General features: G+C 37.9%; 1 long non-coding RNA gene across 1 annotated transcript; it reads right to left on the bottom strand.

The window, feature by feature from the left end:
• Positions 1-3,621: 3,621 nt before the first annotated feature.
• Positions 3,622-4,534, bottom strand: LOC132040814 (uncharacterized). The gene is made up of 2 exons (XR_009410786.1): positions 4,427-4,534; positions 3,622-4,273 (listed from the first exon to the last, which is right to left on the bottom strand). It is a non-coding gene; the product is annotated as an uncharacterized LOC132040814 (long non-coding RNA).
• Positions 4,535-10,589: the final 6,055 nt, after the last annotated feature.

A 10,589-nucleotide genomic window follows, 5' to 3' on the forward strand; every position in this document is an offset into this window, starting at 1 on the left:
TGATGCCGATTAGGCATCCCCACGACCTGCACCTGAGACGGATGAACTAGGGACATTTGGCTCCGGTAAATCTTCTTCATCAAGCACTATTGTTTGCCGGGGTTTCGCCAAAAGGCACTTCCCGACGGGTCTCCATGATATGACGGGTTCGAACCCGAGATCCAACCCCCGAATGTCCAACTGGGAAGCTTCCAGTCTCTTTGCTCCCAGGTGCCCTCGGTGGTGCAGGTGCTCTTCTTCCCCGAACAACATCCTCAGCTACTGTCTTTCCCTTGAAAGCTCTTCTCGTCTGAAGCCCTGAAAATCAAATACATTGGGTTAGGATGCAATACAGGGGAATGAGGGTCAAAATGATCGAATTAACAAATTACCGTGGCTTTTTCCTTTCCACCCTTCGGGTGCCATTATTCTCCAAGAACGGTCTATGCTATGAGAAGCTCGGAGAAGGGCAACCACCTATTCAAAGATAGCCGTATCAAGCTCAGGTTCAACCGAATTTGGTGAAGGGTTCTATGCCTCAGGAAAATCAGTAGACGATGGACGGTGAAGTTGAGCTGTGCGTATCATCATAAACCGATGAAGCCACCTTCGGTCATAATCATCTTCGGGGTCAATCAGGCTTCGACTTCCCCGGGGAAGCAAATGAAAAATCCCCCCTCGGATCACCCGAGGTATGTATATATGAAGTAAATAGTCAAGGGTGAGCGACCGGCTATATTGCCGGCTTCTCAATACGGTACCGAGTCTCCAAATGCGAGAGCGTCCGTCTGAGATACATGTCCAGATCCGGCGTCAAAGTCCTCGATCACTCGAGGAACAGGGAGAGTAAACCTAATGGAAAAAGGATAAGTGTATGACAACGAGTAGCAGACAACATAGTGATTTATTTTCACACCATTCCCAACAGGGCGAACGTCAACATCTGCACTTAAGTTGCAATCTTCCCTGACTGCGGTAATGGTGCCATTATCGATACAAGATTCGACATTCTCCATCCAAATCAAAATGATGAGAAATTTTGCAGTCGTTCGTATAGCTAAATCCCGACATGAGAATACTGGCAGCGAGAGATTCTAGCTCCTTATCAGGACCTGCGACACCTGTTGACGACGTGAACAAATGTTGATCTTCACCTTGAGTCAATAATGGAATGTAAGCCATATTCGTGGAAGGGTTTCCTTAACAGTGACTGATCACGCCCTGATGAAAGAAGATTCAAAGTCCGGGGATTGCTACGAGCTCAATACGGGAATCGCAGTAAGGTTTTTTGAGGAGGAGCAAAGTGAGATTTGAAGAAGTACAGATGCATGAGAAAGGAAGAATACATGGGCTTTATATAGAAAGAAAATCAAGGAGTCCTATAGCGTATCAAGGACTCTGACACAAGGAGGTCTCCCAAAAAGGAGTTGGCGGCTGAGTAATAATGACCTAGCATTGGGCAGAGTAAAATGTTGAATGGAAGGTCTTGTCCTAGATAGTTGGAGGCGGCTGCTCAGCTTTATTTGGGTCCATTTCCCGCCGTCAAAAATTTCACCTTGGGAAATGGGGGACTATCTGTATACGGGTAAAACCGAGGATACTGACATGCTCAGTTTCCCATTGTCATGGTTATGTTCGGGCAGGATACGACCGGCTTATCGAGGATAAAGCTCCAAGCTCGATCTGGAACGAGGCGTTAAAGGAGAGGCGGTTAACCACCATAAGGAGAAGACCGGAATATCCGCTCTCAACCAGATATTTCGGCATCAATCTCGGCAACAGCTGTCGCCAGATTTCTTTTCCTTACTTAGAGTTGTACTAGGGTTAGGACTCCTCTATTATATAAAGAGGAGGCCCCATCCATTTGAGGGGTTGGGCAACAGAAAGAGAGAAAGAATTCATGTACTAAAGCAATAGAATCCTCTGAGTTCATTCATATTTTTCTAAGTTTATCTTCATTATTCACTGTGTGAACACCCGGCAAAAGGGTTCGACCTCGGTTCTGATACCCGAGGCCAGTCATCATTAATATTCGGTCAGATCTGCATCTTTGATTCACTTATTCGTTTTCTTGTAATCTCATCTCGAATTGAATTGAGCCACATATCTTTGGCATCACGCATAAATTTAATTGTTCTCCATTTTAAGGTTTTACACTTTGAATTAAATTACTCCTTAACATATGAATTCATTAGGCATTAAAAAGATGGATGAACACTTGAAAAGAAAATCTTTTTTATACATTATGGACTTTGGATCTGAAAGTGGAAACAAGAAAAAAGAAAGAAAAACTTGATGAACAAATGTGAAGCTAATCAAGTATAGGTGAACATTAGGCATTCCATTTTTATTTTTAGCATTGGCAATTCAAATTTATACTTTGCATTAGCTTTAAGATCAGTTAATGTTAAAAAAAAAATTATTACATCTTCTCCGTTAATGAGTGGATATATAACCGTGTCCCATATGGTTCAAAACCAAGTTGAAATACGTTTATATTCAAGATATTAATGACTTGAAGCCCCAAATCCATGCGCAAATATTAGTTATTCACAGCAATGATCAAACATGCATCTCAGAACTAAACAAAACATGATAAGTAACCAAACTTTGCATACTCGATAATATTAAAAAAATTAATTGGCTCTGCTTACACTTTGTTCTACGAGAAAATTATTACAAAATAAGTAGAAAGGAGTTGATCAAAACCTGTGTAGTAAACTAATTGAAAACAATAGCAAGGACGCCTTCACCGGAGCTCGATCAAAACCAAACTCAACTCACAAAGTTGTTGTGTTCTCTCGTTCTCCCTTGGTTTTTCTATCTTTTTGTTTTCCTGTACCCTCTATCTGTGTTCCCTTTTTTTTACTCTCCATGTGTCCCTATTTATAGTGTGTAAAAATGGAGTATATATGTTTGTAAATGTGGAAAGAGTGGTGTGAAAATATGAAAAGGCAGGGAGTGTAAATCTGCAAGGAGGGAATTGAGGGATATGTTGGGTGCATTTTTTCAAAAAGAAATTTTGTGCATTTAATGTTAAAGATATGTTTTGATTATATTTTTTCATCTTTTTTCTGTTCTTTTCCTTTTTTTCGTTTTTTTTAATTTATAAAAATAAATAAAAATACAAAGATGAAAAATATTACCTAACAACTTTTAGACTTTAATAAAAATTTAAAAAATTTAAATAAAATATAACTAAGAAAATACTAAAATTACTAGCTTATATATGAAGACCTGAATTAAAAGAAAACACACACACATATATATACATATAGTGTGACACTTTAGGTCTGGTAAAAAATTAGGTGTTCACACAAAGGAGCATAGAACCAAAAATAATACCTAGCAAAAGAAATGACAGAGTCATGCCTGCAAGATAAGAAAAGATCGACCTTTCATTTTCTACATAAATGCCCGATAAGCATAAAGAAGTGATATTTATAGTCTCTTTCTCTCTAATGGATGAAATGGTTGTTCTTGATTGGATTAGTTGAGTTCTCTAATGCACGAACCAATTCTTTCTTTAAAAATGACTTTTAATCTCTTTTTTTTTTGTCCAACTGAATTTTGAATTTGTAACATAGATTGAATTGAAACTGAGTTGAAAATGTTAAAAATCGAGAAAAAGGATAAATAGGCTCATATCAAACTTTGCTATTCTTAAATATAGCCATCAGATGCCCAAATGTGGAAAGAAGTGAAAACTATCTTACAACAAACAACAATAAAGCACCAAAAAATGTGGTTATAGTCATCCTTGCTTTCGTTTTCAAGGTCGCGGCCCAAAAAAAGCAAAAAGTAGTAAGAAGAAGTCCACACTTTTTTCACCATCAGAAAGAACGTAAGAGGCAACCAAAAACACAAATCCTTGATTTCCACAAATTAAAGGAAACGTGAGATGTAAATAGTTGAAGAAGCGCACAACGCGAAGATTTTAAGAACAGGGGTTCCAACCATAGTCCTAGTTGATGGGTTTGGGACAGACCAAGCAGGGTGGAAACATCTAGTTTTTCATATAGTTGACGATTATAAGGTTGTCTTGTTTGACAATACGGGTGTTGGAACTTTCAATCCCGACTCCTTTAACTTCTATAGGTAGCCAATCTTAGAAGGATACGTACGCCTGTGAGGTGATCGCTATTTTGGGAGAACTCCAAATTTGTCGTTGCATTTAAGTTGGACACTCTGTTTCTGCCATGATTGGTGCCATCGCTTCTGTTGCCCATCCCGATCTCTTTACCAAACTTGTTACCGTGTCCAGTGTCATTGTTGTATCCGTGTTTGATGGCTTCTGCAAGATTAAAGAGCACATACCATATCAAATAAAACTTGTTTAATTCAGTACGTGGGCAACAAAACAACTAAAAGATAAAAACTTGAGTAGTACAATAAACATAAAATGAGGGGGGAAAATATATATCGAAGAGGAAAAGAAGAATTTGACCTCTGGTGAGTGGGAGGGAGAGGTAAAGGAGAAGGACGTTGTGAAGAAAAGGAGTTTTACTTGGAAAGGAAAAGAGGAACAAATACACAGTAATTAAGAGAAGGAGCTTTTAAAATTGCCAAATTAAGAGGTTTCTTAAGCAAATTAAATGACAAAAAAGAGTAAAAAGGCAACCAAAAAAAAAAAGGGGAAAAAGATAAATATGGTTCCTAGTTTTTTAGAGCGCCACGTAGGCAAGCCTACCTACTTGTATATATATAGAGATATAAATTTCTAGAACTGTACAACAACAATTTTATTCTGCAAAAGAGAAGAATAGGAGAAACGGCAACAGGACCTCAACTGAAAATATCACACACAACCGTAACCACCAGACAGCAACCAACCTGAGTCGGTGGCGATGCCGAGAATTTCGTTAAGGACATTCAAGCTTTCAAGAACGAAATTTAAAAAGAATTTCATGAATGGGAACTAAGGCTGTCAAGTGGGCCAAGCCGGGCCGCGCCGGGCCATTTAAACGTGGGCCACAAAGGGCTGGGTCAGGGTCGGGCCGGGCCGTAAGTTAAGGGGCCGGGATGGGGGCCGGGCTTGGAGAGGGAAGAGTGTGTCCGGCCCAACCCTACCCGGATAGAGGCTAGACATCGGGCTAACCGGGCCGGGTCGGGTTATAGTTAGTGGGCAGGGCCTTTTTTTTTTTTTTTTTTTTTTAAGTTCTAATACAAAAATAGACATGTACATTTACTACTAGTAATAAAATTAACATTTACAACTAATGATAAAATTGCTAAATTTTAAAAAAGTTTAGTCATCGTCAAATTCAAAAAGCTAGCCATTGTAAATTTAAAAAACTAGTCGTTGCTAATTTTATTTAAACCACTAAATTTATGAATAACTGCACTTTGGTCATATTTTCAAACTATAAATACCCCTCCATTCTTCTTCATTTTCACACAATTCTTCCATAATTCTCTCTTTATCTAAATTTGCTATTCAACTAGTGTACATTACCTCACCTCTACCTTCTCCTCGAGTTCGAAGATCAACTTTAAGTGCGGTGTGGATGCATTTTGAGCGAGTAAATGAGGAACATGTTAAATGTCAATATTGTGGTGACATATATCTCTACGAGTCCGGAGCGTCGGGTATTATAGCCTATTAGGGGAGTGGGGGTGGAGGGGGGTACCGGTGTGTTGCGTCAACACTTGTGAAAAGGCATGAAATTGAACTTTGAAGTTTATCTCTTCTTTAAATTTGTCCATCGATGTTAGCCGTTTAATTTATATGTTTTGAACTTTTGATTTGCAATATTTCGCCGTTCAAGTTAGTATGTTTTGAATTTGCAATGTTATCAATTTAAGTTTTAAGTTTTATTTTAAATTATTTATGTAGATGTTGATATGTCTATTTTACTGGACACGAAGTTTAAGAAAGAAGAGAAGACTTTCAAACTTGTGGTGTTCAATGAGTCACATATATTTTGTGTGGCTATAAATCATTGCATAAAGGTAAATTGTTTCCAAATATAGAAAAGGGTCATTCTTTTTATCACGAACTAATAAAGAAATAGGTTCACGTAAATTGAAACGGAGGGAGTAATATATTTGATATAATCTACGTATTCACAGTATATATGACATGCTAATGAAATTTTACTTTTATATAAAACTATCACAATCTAATATATACTATATACTGAAAATGTATCAAAGGTATATTTGATGAGAAAACAAGATTGTCTAGCTTTAAAATACAATTTTAAAGAAAACTAAAGCGCTCCGTAAAAAGGACTCCTAATTTATTGGGATACAATGTTTTTAAAATACTTATTATTAGTAATAAATGTAGTACTTATCTCTTTTTTTTTTATTTGAAGTGGGCCGGGCCGGGCCGGTGCCCCGGTGGGCCATCACCCGGGCTACTGGTGGGCTGTCCACCTTGTCCGGCCCAGCCCCCTAATAAATCCCACCTAGCCTAGCCCCTTACACCTCTTAGTGGGTCTGGGCCGGGCCGGTGGGCCGGGTTTGTCGCGCCGGGTTAGGGCTGGCCCGGCCCACTTGACAGGCTTATTGGGAACAAACGGATACTTTAAATCAAACTACGTAGTAATATATAGCTAAGTCATAAAAACACTTAATAGAACTAAAACTTTATAAATCAAAACTAACTTAAAAATGAGTAAATGACAACAAGAGGAATTCTACTAATGAAAGCATAATCAAATATAATATTACAACCTCTCTTACAATAAGCTAATTAGAAATAAGAAAACCTCCTCTTTCAGGCACTCTATGAAGCCTTTCATTGTAGGAGGAATTATTTGCTTCGAAACTTTTTATTCTTTTGTTATCTATCACTTAGAAACATTTGCTCTCTAAAAGAATGATTTTCAAACCCAAAAACATAAGGTCTTTCTTCCAGAGGTGCAAAAGCTAGTCCGGAAACCACCTTCATAAAAAATACTCCCTACATCCCATTTTATATGACACTTTTTCCTTTTTAGTCAGTCCAAAAAGGATGACACCTTTCTATATTTTGAAATAATTTAACTTCAAAATTTCCCTTTTGTTACACCTTAGAAATTTCCCGTTAGCGTACAGTGAATAGACTAACAAAGTGCATGACGTATACGGTGTTTTGATAAGTAAGAAATAGCCTTTAATGGTCCTAATTAAGATTTCCAAAGACATTGAAAGTAGGAGACGAAAGTTGCTAAGGAAAGCGGGTCATAAGTTGTGTGTCGGACAAGAATTACGAGTATCGAGTTAATGAAGTTCTAATGATGCTTTGGGAAAGAGTTATAACACCCCTTAGATTGTTATTGAGTGTTAAACAAGTGGAAAGAAGGTTCCATAAGGATTGGAGATCAACGAGACGACGGGAACAACATCGGAGAAATTGTGGACTACACGGCCACTTCCACGGACCGTGTAACCTTATACGGACCGTGGAAGGGTCCGTAGAACTCCCAGCAGAGTTGGTGGCTGGCTGGTGGTGAACCACGACCAGATCCACGGACCGTACCATGTTCCACGGACCGTGAAAGTGTCCGTGGAAGTCCCGACGAGCTGAACAATTTCTGATTATATAAGTGTGATCTCACTTCATTTATTTCATTTTTCCCACATTCCTTCATCTTTCTCAAGACCTCTAGAAGGTTCCATATATTTCATCCACAAGAAAACAAAGGAAAGCAAAAATCAATAGCAAGAATTCAAGTGAATCAAGTGTAAGAAACTCCCTAGAGTTCATCCAAGTCAAGAAATCCCATTGGAAGTGAATTAGGGTTTTGGTGCAAGGAGAGTATTTCCACTCAAGGCTTATTCCTAAACTATCTAAGATAAGTTTTATGGTATTTTCATGAGGTTTGAAGTATTGTAAAGTTGAAACACTCGGATTATAGAAGGAAATAGGAAGTGGGTCATAAATATGGCAATAGTGACATTGTTGAGTAGAAGCTAGGATTGAGTTGTGTATATCGATATGTTGAGATTATAAATATGTTATGAATGACATTTAGAACATGGAATAAGTATTGTATATGAAAGAACGTGATAGTGAACCGTGGTCATGATTATGGGGAAATTGAAGTGAAAATTGTGAAATGTGGATAATGTAGGTAAATGATGATTGTTATTTATAATATTATGAATGACGTTACGGATGTTTGGGAGTTGACATGGAATATGAGGAAAGTCATATAAACAAAGGAAATACTGCCCAATTTTCTATAGCATTAGTAAGCACGTTCTTATGATTATTTAGCTAATGTCGACACGAATTCTCTTGAAGGTTGAACGTGTGCATTAAAGGAGAACGAGCAAGCGATAGAATAATTAAGCGACAAAGGTATGTAAGGATAGTCCTTTCCTAGCAAGCGATAGAATAATTAAACGACAAAGGTATGTAAGGCTAGTCCTTTCTTTCTAAGGCATGAATCTTATGGTATGAATTTCCTCCTTCTTCAAGAATTTCCTATATTCCAGAAAACTAAGAGTCTATGTTCATGAATAGCCATATGAGACAAGAGATACATTATGAGTACGATAATGATGACGATGAGTCTATGACTATAAAGAGCTACATATGTATATGATAGAGAAAAGAGGTAAGACACGAGTATGATAATGCAAGATGATGATAAGTTTATGCTAAGGTCAAGATATGCCTATGCGACGTATGATAATGTTAAGGATGATGTTGATTTCATTTATGTATTTTTATGTATATGTATGTATGTTTGCATATTATCGAGTCCCGGAAGGGCAGAGTACGGATATTATCGAGTCCCGAAAAGGCCGAATAAGGATATTATCGAGTCTCGGAAGGGCCGAATACGGATATTATTGAGTCCCGGAAGGGCCGAGTATGGATATTATCGAGTCCAGGGAGGGCCGACTACGGGTAATACCGAGCCTATATGGCTCGGTACGTGGTTATACTGCATTGTAAAATTATTGCATATATAAGCATATGGATGTAACAAGTGTATGTTTAGCGGAATAAAGGGGTAAGTACGTATGGCGAATGTTCAAAAGGTATTATGAGAAATGAAAAGTTCTTTTATCTTATGCTATTCCTTATGCTCCTATTATGTACTATTATTGTTGATGCCTTACATACTCAGTACAATGTTCGTACTGACGTCCGTTTTCTTTGGACGTTGTGCTCATGTCCACGAGGTAGACGAGGGGGAGGCGACCCGGACTCGTAGAAGCAATTGGGACGGCGAGAGCACTTCATTGTTCGGAGGTGCCATTGATTTATTCTTTTGGTATATATATGTTTTGGGCATGACGGGGTCCTGTCCCGTCCATGTGTCTAGTACTTCAGTAGAGGCTCGTAGATACGTATGTGTGGGTAGTATGGTCTCACAAGTTTCTCATATGTATACGCATGTATGTATATTATTATTTTGATAGCCTAAAGGGCTGATGTTTATTAAGTAAATATGTTTTAAATGAAAGTCGTTTTCTATGATTATGAGCGTAAGAAGTATAAATGAAAGTCGTTTGAGCGTAAGAAGTATAAATGAAAGCAGGGTGAGTAATAGAATGAGTGGTACTCGGTGGTTAGCCCCGGGTACCCGTCATGGCCCTAGTCGGGTCGTGACACCTTTTACCCTTAATGAAATGATTTACAACCATACAAACATCCAAACTTTATCTTAGACCATAAGTTCTAAAAGTCTTCCCATTTTTATTAATACTTCGTGCCTAGTCGAAGACCCTCATAAGAAATAGGACGGGCGTAGTATGATTTTTATTCTTTTGTTATTTATCCCTTTAGAAACATTTTGCCCTCTAAAAAGAATGATTTTCAAACCCAAAATCCAACAAGCCTTTCTTTCTAATGGAACTAGTCAGGGTGCATGCAAACTGACCAAGACACCACCAAGGGACGGATCTACTAAGGCCCGAGGGGATGCCACGCCACCCACAAGCTTCGGTGAAAACGGTATAAATAGCTAGATTGCCACCCGAAGTAACAAGTGGCCCCATGGTGCTAGTGGCAAAGGGCGACAGTTGCCCCCTGGTGATGAGGCTTCGAGCCTCGCTTACAACGTTTAATTAATTTTTTGGCTTGCATCACTGAATAGACAGCACAGTAACACAAAGTAAATTCTACAAATTGACTCCACAAATTTAGGAACCCATTTATAGCAGTTGCCTCTTTCCTTTCCTTTTTTTTTCTTTTTTTCTTTTTTCATTTCCTTAATTCCTCTTGACTTGCTTTTAATAATTAATATTTATTAGTTCTTGACTTTTTTTCCCTCTCTTATTAGTTATTTGTTTAATTTAAAAAGTCAAATTATCATAAGTTTATAGTCCAAAGGTCTAATCTCTGCGCCAAGTTGTAGTAATTATCATGTATTTTCGTTCTATCGTTTTGTCTAATATAAATGGAAAACTTCTAATAACTCGAGCCAAAACCCAACGTAATCGACCAAAAATTTATCTATTTAGATTTGAAAAAAATGGCACCCGGAGCTTCCAAATCCCGAATCCGTCTCTGACACCACCGTAAAACAAAATATTATTTTCAACACAAAAAAAAAAAATTCCCTCTAACAAACAACAATTACATACAGTAAAATCACAATCTTTCTGTACATGAATAATCAAAGCATGATATTTCTTATTACACCAAATAATTTCATTTTCAT

This window comes from Lycium ferocissimum, chromosome 12 (genome assembly GCF_029784015.1).
Source record: "Lycium ferocissimum isolate CSIRO_LF1 chromosome 12, AGI_CSIRO_Lferr_CH_V1, whole genome shotgun sequence".
Taxonomy (NCBI): Eukaryota; Viridiplantae; Streptophyta; class Magnoliopsida; order Solanales; family Solanaceae; genus Lycium; species Lycium ferocissimum.